The 12,484-nt window shown below is 42.3% G+C and overlaps 1 protein-coding gene across 2 annotated transcripts in view; it reads right to left on the bottom strand.

The window, feature by feature from the left end:
• Map3k2 (mitogen activated protein kinase kinase kinase 2) overlaps nt 1-12,347 on the bottom strand; it is a 69,115-nt gene extending 56,768 nt beyond the window's left edge. For both annotated transcript variants that reach the window (XM_087592067.1, NM_138503.1), the window contains 1 exon segment: nt 11,906-12,347. The gene's annotated coding sequence lies outside the window, so the exon portion shown is untranslated.
• Nucleotides 12,348-12,484: the final 137 nt, after the last annotated feature.

Raw genomic sequence — 12,484 nt, 5'->3', positions numbered from 1 at the left:
TCCACATTTTGGCCTGTCATGGGCTTCCTATCTTGAGTGAGTAGATGTATGCTGGACCTTGGTGGTATCCACATTTTGGCCTGTCACGGGCTTCCTATCTTGAGTGAGTAGATGTATGCTGCATCTCCCCATGAGAAGTCACACAACACCTGCCTAGCCTATGACCATTAAGACAAATGAGAACATTTTTTTAAGATTTATTTATTTATTATATAAGTGCACTGTAGCTGTCTTTAGACACACCAGTGAGCCCTCAGATCTCACTACAGAGGGTTGTGAGCCACCATGTGGTTGCTGGGATTTGAACTTAGGACAAAAGAGAACATTTTTTTTTTTTGGGTTCTTTTTTCGGAGCTGGGGACCGAACCCAGGGCCTTGCGCTTCCTAGGCAAGCGCTCTACCACTGAGCTAAATCCCCAACCCCAAAAGAGAACATTTTATTCTTCTGTTTTAATCTAATAAGAAAATGAGACTGGTGTCTCCTGTTTCAATCTAAACAAAAATCAATCTAAACAAAAACATAATTATCAGAGATTCTTAAACCTTTACTATTCAGCCCTTTTCATCTAAGAATTTTAAAACAACAAGGTATACAAAATAGATAAATAAATCAAACATTGACTGGTAACTCTAAAGAATTTTATTTTAAGGCACACACACCACAGCCTGCTTACAGAGGTCTGTTCTCTCCCCCAACTTGTACAGGATTCTAGGAATTACACGAAGATCGTCTCATCAGGCTTATACAGAGGAAAAGCACCTTACCTTGATGAACCATACTGCCTCCTAGATTTTGTATTTTGTATTTGTATTTTGGAAGAAATGTTATTTTAACATTTAATAGAGATGAAAAGCAAATTTGCATTTGGTAAAATGGATGAATTTGCTAATTTTTTATTTATATTTATAAAACGCTTTTAAGAATTAAACCTTGACTGATCATGCTAAGGATAAAGAATGTCTTCAAGGGGGCTGGAGAGATGGATGGCTCAGCGGTTAAGAGCACTGACTGCTCTTCCAGGGGTCCTGAGTTCAATTCCCAGCAACCACATGGTGGCTCACAACCATCTGTAAAAATATCTGATGCCCTCTTCTGGTGTATCTGAAGACAGCTACATTGTACTTATATATAATAAATGAATAAATCCTTAAAAAAAAAAAAAGAATGTCTTCAAAATTACTCAGAGTTGAGCATTATTTGATTTTATGACCATCAGTGTTCGGAGTGCACATAGTACCAGATGGCAGTAGCAAATGCTGGGCTTTAAAAACGTGTTAGAAATGTCGCCTTAATCCGACCCCAAAATTCATTCAAGAATGCCTTTCTTTATGAAACTCAAGTCAGCAAATCATTCCTCAGAAGTCATCCACCGTATTTTCTAAGGCAGGGTCTCTCATTTAGAATTTGTTGAGTCGCCGGCCAGCTGGCCAAGGGCCTCAGAGACCCACTTTCAGGGTCTCCCCAGCACTTCCCACTGCCACTGCCCCCCGCCTTCACTGCAGGTTCCGGGGCTGCCTCAGGTCTTCATGCTTGCACAGCAAGTGCTCACTTTACTGGCAGAGTTATGTCCCCAGTCCTCAAACAGCATTTAAAAATAAATAAATAAAAACAAGCATTCTGACATAATCTAAAATTTTATTAATTTACTATTTAGATCCTGAAACATGGCAGCAAAAAAGTATGTCTTTGTTTTCCATAATTAAATCACTATGCTTCTCTAAGAGAAGATTTTGTGTACAAAGTTAAAAATACCAACTCTTAATTCATGGTGATCTAGAATCTAAAACCAAGCAGTGTTCACTGGTTTTGGATAGCATGACAGCACATGTATGTTCAGAAACAAGGCTGCAACGAGGTCTCCAAATGTGACAAGGACAGCACTGCCAGGGACACTCTGGATGTGCTACGCGCCAGATTTTGAGTTTATTTTGTCATCGAGTTCAGATACCTTCTCCTATTGCCAAAATATTACACAAACCACACCGCCACTGCAAGCCCATATGAGGCTGTGACTCAGTTTAAGAAGTTGTGATTTATATGACTGTGATGTACCATCTTGCCATTTTGCTGGCATAGTAATATCTTACTGTATTACATAGCACACAAAGTGTAATAATCACTACTACATAGTACTTATGAACTTTCTTTTTAAAGTGGAGGTAACACAGATGGATTTTTTTCTTTTTCTTTTTTTTCCACCCTCTGTTTCTGTTCTATTTCTTTGTTTATTTTTTGGGGGAAGAGGATCTCACTATATAGTCCTGGCTAGCCTGGTAGACTGAACACTCTAAGTAGACCAGGCTGGCCCTGAAGTCATAGAGCTCCACCTGCCTCTACCTGCTGAGTACGGAGCCTGAAGCCATGTGCTAGCAGCCCAACTAAAACTTCACTTTTAAAGGCAATGTGGTGGGTACTCGACTGAGATTAGTATACGGCCCCATTCCCACGACTTCACTGCATCCTGTGATACAAGAAAAAAGTATACTGGTTGTTCTAAGATCATACAATATGTATCAGCACTACAAAACTTATGCCTTAGAAATTGGCTGCTGAGTATTTCCTCAGGTTGGAAGGTTTACTCAGGGACATGCTTAAGGAATTTCTGGCCAAGAGAATTTCTGAAGGGAGTAGCTTCCACAAACAAAATGTAGCATGATTAATCTTTAAACATTTTTGCTGTTTTCAACCACAGAGAGTTGTTAATTTTAATACAATTATATTGAAAACTTTACCCATTCATTCAGGGAAAATTATGCCATCAGTTTTCTAACCATTTGTCAGGTTCTCCCAGTGTCCCAGTGTTAAAGTGAGTACACTCGCCAGACTTTTTTAGTGTGTGTGTATGTATACAGACACACACACGTGCCACAAGCAGATGCCCCATTCACACTTACTCAAGCACTGACCGGAATTCCATGACGTGGCAAGTATAAAGGATAATGGATGATGAGGAACAACTCATCTGAGGGATTTTTATACAAAAAGGAAACACTGCCTTATTTCAGAAGTTTGTAGTGCACACATTCCCACAGAGAACATAGCATATGGCAGGAGCCTGTAAGCAATGCAGAAGTAGCAAGACAGTTAGAAACCTTTGCTCCAACTGGAAGACCCATGAAAAACTCAACTCTACATGCTGACAACTCAGGACCAGCTCCTCTAAGACCCCGTTTCTCTATGGTTATTCACAGGTTCAAACTGGACTAATGCTGGGCATGGTGGCACACACCTTTAATCCCAGCACTCAGGAAGCAGAGGCAAGCAGATCTCTGTATACATGGCACATTATAGACTAGCACTAACCAGGGTAACACTGAAATGCTTTCTCAATATAAATAAGCAAATAAATAAATTGTAAAGACTGCAAAAGTGGCTAGGGGAACTAAGTAGTGGAGTGCCTTCCTATTAAGCAGGCGGTTTGATCAACCCCAGGCACTGCAAGAAAAAAAAGTAAGAAAAATTTATACTGTCAACAGTTGAATGAAGTTTCTGGAACACAAGAACCATTCAAATGTTACTTCTTCTACACTCTAAAACTTACAGAAAATCATATGATGTCCTCAACTCCAGAAGACAAGCTTCATGAAGCAAGAACAGAAAGCCAAAGAGGGACATGCCTGAAATCAAACCAAGAATGAGATTTTAAAAAAAAGGAAAAAAAAAAAAGGTGTATTGGGGGGCGGGGGGGGATCAGGATGAAGTAAAGCCAGGAAAACAGAGTTAAATGAGTTAAATGCAGAATTAAAGGACTCATGAATGAGCAAGAATTAAGTTAGCTCTGTGTATCTCTCACCCTGCACAAAAATAATCAACACATCAGAAACCTTAACGATATAGCTAAAACACTTCAAGATACTGCTACATGTGAGGACTTTCTGTAAAGATCTCCAATAGCACAGAAAGTCAGCCAAAGAGTTGTCAAATGCAGTTACAAGTCATAAAAAACTTCTGCTAAGCAAAGCAATCATGGGTTTGCAGTACGGAGGAAGTCTTTGCCAACTACCCATTGGACAGGGAACTAATATCTAGAATATATAAAGAACTGTAACAATTAAATATTTCCAATCAATAAATGAGTTAACCAAATGAATAGACAGTTCTCTAAAGAAGAAACACAAACAATAAAATTTGAAAGCATTCAACATCCTTAGCCAAATTAAAATTATTTTGAGATTCCATTTTACCCTAGTCAGAAAAATGATCATCCAAAAAGAGAGAAGGCGGGAACTAACAACCAATTATAGCAAGGATGTGTGGGTTGAGAGGAACCCTTACATACTGCTAATGGGAATGTAAACTTGTATAGCCACTATGGAAATTAATGGGAGGTTTCTCAAGAAACGAAAACTAGCACACCAAATAACCCAGCCGCATCACTTCTAGGCACCCCTGAAACTTTTGTATTATTATTTTTCTATCGCCAGGATAAACATCATGACCAAGGCAACTTACAAAAGGAAGAATGTATTTGGGCTTATGATTCCTGACGTGGGGAAGCATGGCAGGAGTAGCAAGCATGGCAGCCAGAGAAAGAAACTGTGGGAGAGCGAGCTCACCAACTCTAAGCACAAGAGAGAGAACAAACTAACAGTAGGACGGAGGCCGTAAGCTCTCGAAGCCCACATTCAACTGCACGCTTCCTCCAGCAATGGGCACCCAACAGCACTGTACTAGACACTGTTCCAATCCAAGACTGTGAGGGGCACTTCTCACCTCAACCACCACAGTCCCTTCCCTGGCCCCAACAGTCATGGCCATATCATAACCCAACTTCAAGACTTTTATAATCTTTCACAGTCTGTGAACCTAATGTTGGTTCTCAACTTGACACTGTCTGAATCAGCTAAAACTCAAGCAACTGGGGCACACCCATAGAGAGAGGATTTTCTTTCCTGGATCCACTCTAAATCTGGACCACACAAAAGAACATGGCAAAAGGAAGCTTTGGCTTTTTGCCTGCTTGCCCTTAGTCTACCTGACAAATTCATCTATCATGGTCTGAGGCATTCCTTTGCTGGTTAGAACCCAATTCTTGGAGATTCCACCACAGAATGAAAACCAGCAACTCCCTAGGAATTCCCTAAGACCCTAGCACATATGCTAAGGACACTGCCATTCATGAACTAGCCAGACCACAGCCTGCAAGACACTCTAACAAATCTCCTTCATATGTATTTATACAAATACTCAGTTTTTTCACCCTATCAGTTCTGTTCCTTTAGAGAACCCGGACTAATACAGTCTTAACATTGTTTAGAGGTTTCCAGTCTGTGGGTTGCAACCCCTTTGGAGCTGGGGTGAGGCCAAAGAACCCTTTCCCAGGGGTTGCCACCCATCAGATATCTGCATTACGATTCATAACAGTAGCAAAACTACAGTTATTAAGTAGCAACAAAAAGAATTTTATGGTGATGTCAGCACATCATGAAGAACTGTATGAAAGAGTTGCATCATTAGGAAGGTTGAGAACCACTGCTCAGGGCAATCTCTTCATTATAATCTTCAACAAAATCAAAAAGCAAATTATATACTTCTAATATACTATAACACAGAATATACATTACTATTCCAAAAAGAAAAACTGGAGAATAGTGAGGAAATACTGGACCAAAGCAACTAGAACCCAAGAGAACAAATACCAAATCCTGTAGCTCTATGTTCTCGGTCACAAAACAAATATGGTCCATCTCCCCTCTGAGTGCTTCCACTTCCTGTATGCCGCTCTTCTTGGCAGAAATCTCACGACTCTGATCTCTTCAAGACCTTGGATTCTCCCAAGCCAGACCCCTCTTTCACAGCTTAGAAACAATGGCCTCTTAGGGCCTCTTGCCCTTCTCATGGCCTTCATGCAGGGACTTTCACCATACACTTCCTAACCTCCAGCTGCTCTCTGAAACCATAGAAGAAGACTCCACAGCTCTCATTCTTGTATCCTTCATGTCTCCAAAGCCAGGAGTACATGGCTAACACTGCCAAGTTCTGCTGCCAGCTGGGGATGGAGCCTGGCCCCCAGGAACCATATTAGTAGCAGCCTTTTCTTTTACAAGTGTAAAGCTTGGGGAGGTGGGAATGGGCTGGCAGGCAGAGTATCTCCCTGAGGGGACCCACCCCTACCTTTACTCCATACACAGGAATCAATCCTGATCTTAATCTCACCTCCCTCAGCACAAGTCCTGGCAACAGAAAACTTCAGTGGTCTCCTCCTCTGAAAACTGAACATTCTGTGCTACCTTCTGCCTGCCCCAGTTGCTCATTTTCGCTGAAGATCTGCATAAAGTCATTAATAACAATTCTTCCAGATTCAATCTGACATGGCCTTCAAATTCCCTCTGCCAGAGAAATCAGCCCACTACTTTTTAGTGTATCTTTGGGCAAGTTCTTAGGTTAAGGTTAGAAGGCTGCCAGATATAGTGTAGAAATGGTCTCTAACCTGAGTGCTCATATTTTTCCTCTCTGAAACCACTTGAGTAGTTCAAATGTTCTTCGAACTACTATCCTCCAAGTTTCTAGTAGGATAGCCCTTTAGATCTGATTTTAGCATTCAACTGCTTTTCCAATCTAAAATTCCAAAGTCTTCCATAGTCTCCAAAAAGGGGGCGGGGCAGGTTCCTCACAGCAACAGCCGACTCTATAGCATCAACTTCTTTTTTTTTTTTTTTTTTTGGTTCTTTTTTTTCCGGAGCTGGGGACCGAACCCAGGGCCTTGCGCTTCCTAGGCAAGCGCTCTACCACTGAGCTAAATCCCCAACACCAGCATCAACTTCTTTATCAGTCACTTTTCTGCTACTGTCATAGAACACCATGACCAAGGCAAATTACAGTAGGAAGAGTTTATTTGCCTTAAGGTTCCAGACAGTAGGAGTCCTTCACAGCAAGAAATCAGGGTGGCAAGCAGCAGGCAAGAAACCAGTGCAGGAAATGGTACACGCACATCCTCAACTTGAAGGCATGAAGCAGAGAGAACACTAAATAGGATAGAACTTTACAGTGTGCCAAGTGGGTTGACCAGATGTGAAAATGCCCACAGCTGTAGAAGTGTTCCTTATCCAAGCCACTAGATACTTAAGGAACACACTGGCAGGATTCTGGTATTGTCACTTCTATGTCCATCACCAGGACATAAACATCCTTCCTTTGTAAATATCCTTCCTCAGCAGCCTAAAGTCAATCTAGTGATGTATCAGAGGTTGTCTCACTGCTGACTAGTTATAATAAAGATCTGACAGCCAGTAACTAGGGCAGGAAGTAGGGGACAGAACTTTCAGAGAGCGTGACACAGAGAGACAATAGAGGACAAGGAAAGGAACAGACATGGACCCCAGGTGGCAGGTCATAGGCTAGGTGATCAGGTTAAGTTAAAATGGTAGCTGAGAGACTGCCCCAGCAAAAGGCCTAAACTTTAAACTGCGACAGAAGTCTCATGTTGTTACTGATCCTTCAGGCGGGTCTGAGAAGTCCCACAATACATATATGTATTTTGATCCAAGTTACTCCCTCCAATTCTTTCTCTATCCGCATCATCACATTTCCCTCCCAACTTCATGGGTTTGGTTTGGTTTTTTAAGTACTCAGTTCACATGGTGGTGCCTGTGTGTGCATGGCTATAGAACCATCTACACACAGCTCACCTATCAAGAGTAAGTCCCGGGGTTGGGGATTTAGCTCAGAGGTAGAGCGCTTGCCTAGGAAGCGCAAGGCCCTGGGTTTGGTCCCCAGCTCTGAAAAAAAGAAAAAAAAAAGAGTAAGTCCCGCTCTTGTGGAGAATCTGAGTTGGTTCTAGAACCCACATCAGGCAGTACAACTGCCTGCTACTCCAGCTTCAGAGGGATCTGTCCTGCACTGGGCACATATATGTAACTTTTAAAATAATAATAAAACAACAATCTAAGTTAAATAACAACAAAAGCAACAATTCCATAGATATTACAATGTAATGTGATTAACCACAAGAGGAACATCGTCAACCAACACTCAAAATAAATCCAAAGGATCCAAGCAAAAATCATATTAATAACAGGAAGGTTTTAAATTCTGTTTAAATAGATCATCTTGATTTACAAAGATACAGGTAACAAGTCTTCAAACGGTTTCATGAGTTAAATAATATTTTTAATGAAAGAATGTGCTACTTGGAAATCTTATTATGGAACCTTTAAATATTCATCTACTAAATTCGTTGAAAAATAAATCTGATTCTATATTACATATATATTTATATCTGGCTTAATAAAAATGAGATCCAGCTCTAAATATAATTAATATGCCTCATTATCTTTCATTCTTTATTCACAATTGCTTATTTATACAATCATTATGAAATGAGAATATAAAGTTCAAAACCACAACTTGTTTTGTTTTGTTTTGGGTGGTAAGGCTCAAACCCAGGGCCCTGTGCACTCAAAGCATTTTTTCAACCAGGGAGCTACATATATCACTCCTCCCAACACACAACTTAATATTCTTCAACCCAGAGCTCCATATTTCTGGATACTCCTGTGCAACCAACATTGATTACATAAAGTTTAAACAAACTTCTTTACTAAGGATTTATTACAAGAAAAGGCTGTCATTGAATTCTTCCAGTTCTTCTCAAGCCAAGTTTCTCTAACAATTCATAACAGTTAGTAATTTGAATCCATCACCAAAACTCTTAAAAACCCACAAAATCGGTTTTAATTACTATAGCAGCTCCCCAGTGTATTTGACAATTTCCATGACCTTGTCCCCATCTGTTGACCAGAACAAGACTATTCCAATGAATTCACAAGTCAGATTGATCAGGATTATCACACTATAACAGTCTGTAAGTGAAAAGATGACTACAGAGGAGACCATGAGATGCCTCAATGGTTAAGCTCACTGGCTGCTCTATCAGAGGACCTGGGCTCCATTCCCAGGACCCATAGCATAGCTTACAACAATCTGGAACTCCAATTTCAAAGATTCCAACGCTCTCCTCTGTCTTCTGTAGGCACCAAGCATGTGGTGTAGAAATATACAGGCAGGTAAAATAAATATCCAAACACATAGAATACAAAATTATTTAAAGATGACTGGAGGACAGGTTAGAACCACGGTTATCGCTTATCATAACACCAGATGTCTTTTATTTCATCTTTTTTTTTTTTAAAGGAGACCGGGTTTCTCTATTTAGCCCTGACTGTTCTGGAACTTCTACAGAGACTAAGCTAGCCTCGAATTCAAAGAGATCCAGCTGCCCCTCTCTTAAGTGCTGGGATTAAAGGAATGCACCACCGTCCCCCAACAGATATCTTGCTGAATGTAGTAGGCAACAGGTCTTACTATAATTCCCTGAACCACATGACCAACAGCATCAAGAAGTAAAGGGACTAGACAGTGTGACCTTCATGATGGGAAGCAGTGCTAAGTATAATCTACCAGGCATTCTTGTTCTTGAACTCCTTAAAACTAGTTTACGATCAACAGCTAGTGTAAGTAGGGTAGAGAAAAGACCTACTAGTTGGCTTCACTGGAAGGAAAATTTCTGACAAATGCAAAATGTGAGTCATTTGCTAAGATAGCTGAATTTTTGGTCTCTTATGTTATTTCACAAGGAGGGTCTGAAAAGAGTCGGGTTTGGGTAAGAAAGTCTGTACAATGCTCTAAATACCTTCTCACAACAATGTGAGAGATGTACATGTGTGGTATTAGCTCACACTGAGGAGGAGGAGAGAGCTGGGGTTATCAGTTAAGAAGGAGCACAGCACGGGCTGCCTTGAAGAGGACTCTTTTGGTTCTCAGCACCCATCTGGTAGCTCCCAACCACCTGCAGCGTTAGTTCTAGGTGCCCCCTCTACCTCCACAGTCATGCACACACACACATAAGTTTTTGTGTTGTTTTAACTAAACTAAGGATTTATCATGTTGAAGAAAATGAACAGTAACAGTATTTTACCATGCCAAAAAAAAAAAAAAAAAGTGCCCTTGTCATTGGGCAAAGCAAGCTGACACACATACTGTCAACAGCTGAGCTTCAAACGGCTCAACCAAAACTAATATACATTAAATACAGCAAGCTATCAACAAACGTTGAGTGGAGAGGGTCGCCATATAGCTGTTTACCGCTGACAGATTTCTTTATGCTTAAACTGCCTTCATGATAAAAAGTTGTAGAGGAGAGACCCAAAGCTCTCCAGTTTTCCAAAGCGGGAAACAAACAGAAGCAGAAGCACACTAAATGCAATGCAGCATCTACTATCGTAAGTCTGTCCCTTTGGCGGCCATCAGCTAGGGAGCACCGCTCCACCTAAAACACCACGTAAAAAGATTCCATCTCAATACATCATCGTTTAAGATAAGCTCTTGACAGCTAGTCTTTCCAACCAGACACACTGAGAACATGACTGGACAACCATTCTACAATGACACCAAATTCAACCTACTTCAACAAACGTCTGTATTTTAGCCAAACAAACCAGCCTGTAAGCCATTCACCTGTTAACGCTGTAAATGTGACCTCTTCCCTACACATTATTACAAAGACAGTCAACTACAAGTTTCCATCAAGGTGTGATATGCTAATGAAATTTGAGCGTTATAATTGAGCATTTGCAGTGACATGAAACTTCAATTACTCGAAAGGCATTTATCAGCATTTTCTTCTGTAAAGAGGACCAGCTCTGCTTACTCACTAAAATGAGAATTTTCTGTCAGCTTATCAACTAATTAGTAGCATCTTGCATAGACACATAAACCATGCCAACAAAATGATCACCTTCCGTGATATTTTACACATTGACTTCTGACATTAAACCCTGAGATATTACATTAAGACAATGAAAAGTAGGGGTTGGGGATTTAGCTCAGTGGTTAGAGCGCTTGCCTAGGAAGCGCAAGGCCCTGGGTTCGGTCCCCAGCTCCGAAAAAAAGAACCAAAAAAAAAAAAAAAAAAAAAAAAAGACAATGAAAAGTCACCATAAATACTGACATTGCCACATAACCCAGCAACCAAGTTTGCAAGAAGGAATTCTCAGGCAAAGAAGATAACCTGTGAGTTTCCTACACACATTAACAACAAAGTGCAAAAATAAAACATAACCTCGAAAAAATGTGCAGTTTCATCGAGTATATTTCTTCTTTTCAGTAAGATGGTAAACTGTTTTCTGTACAATCTTCCTGTACACCTATAAGGACGCACAGAACCACTTTTTCCACAAGTAATGTCTTTGAAAACTAAACGACGGGGATGAGCTGTGACAAAATATATATCCAGCAACTTAAATCAAAAAATGTGAACTATCTCGCTATCTCGATAGCTGTTTTGAATTTACAACCAGGGACAAACTCTTCAGCCAATCTCATTTCCCTAACGTACTTAACTTTTGCAGGACGGTGAAACGAAGACCCTACACAAACATATCTACTTCTTCGATAACCACTGGCATGACCTTGGAAGTTATACCTTTTTCTCACTGAGCCTTGATTTTTTTTTTTTCATTTTTAAAGCTAGTAGAATGTATGTATACTCGTCTCGCAGGGCTGGGAAGGTGAGAAGAGTTGACCTACAAGTCAAAAGCAAAAGAGCAAAGTATATGCACGCGGAGAGCTGGCCGACCGCTCCAAGGTAAGGGGAAACAACCTCCATCAACAGCCTGCCACTCCGACATCCCAAAGACAAGCACCTTTTTTTTTTTTTTTTTTTTTTTTTTGGTTTAAAGCACGTCGGTCTCAGTTTCCTTTCGACCAGCTAGTGGCAACCTTCTGGTTAGAATAAAATTCCCGCGGAGTACGAGTCTAACAGTTCTCCAGCCCACTTCGCACAGACCTGGGGGTTCTGGGGTGAACCCCAGCCAGGCAGGGCTATCCCCACCTCCGATACTCCCACCCCCTGCAGCGGAATTCCCGTCCGTGGGCCCAGTCGCACGCTGAACCAGAAACACTTACCGGCCTCTGGGCGGGGATCGTGGAGCGGAGGGCCGAGAGGAGGCCACGGAGCTGACCCCTCCGCCCCCGCACGGCCTGTCACCGCGCCCCCCAGGAGCAGCGCCTCGCGGGGTCCCCGAGGCCTGAAGGGCCGCAGCAGAAACCAGGCCCAACCTGCTTCACATGGGACAGCGGGCGCGCAGCCCGGGGCCTCTTCGCTGCTTCTGGGTAGATGCAGCCCCGGGGCCCGCCGAGTAAACTGGGCCGACGAGGAGGAAGCCCCGGGCCCGCGTCGCCGGTGACCGGAGAAGCAGCTAAGCGGAAGCGGCGACTCTGCGACCAGATCGTTCTCTGTCGGTCCTCTTTGTCGCCGGTCCCGCAACCCAGGAACGCCGCGCCACCCTCGCCAGGCGATGCGGCTGAGGACAGCCGGGCCGCCACTACACACAGACCCGTGATGTCTGGCGTAGCACGGCGGCGCACGTCACGGCGGCTCGCTCGTGTGCGCGCAACCCCTCCGCCCGCCGACAGCGGAACCCGCCGCAACCGCGCGCCCGGCTGAGGCGAGCTAGCAGGCGCCTGCGCAGTGTCTACTCTGCG

Source organism: Rattus norvegicus, chromosome 18, assembly GCF_021556685.1.
Source record: "Rattus norvegicus strain SHRSP/BbbUtx chromosome 18, alternate assembly SHRSP_T2T, whole genome shotgun sequence".
Lineage (NCBI taxonomy): Eukaryota > Metazoa > Chordata > Mammalia > Rodentia > Muridae > Rattus > Rattus norvegicus.
Note: the sequence above shows the minus strand (reverse complement) of the source record. Positions and strands in the feature narration are given on the sequence as shown.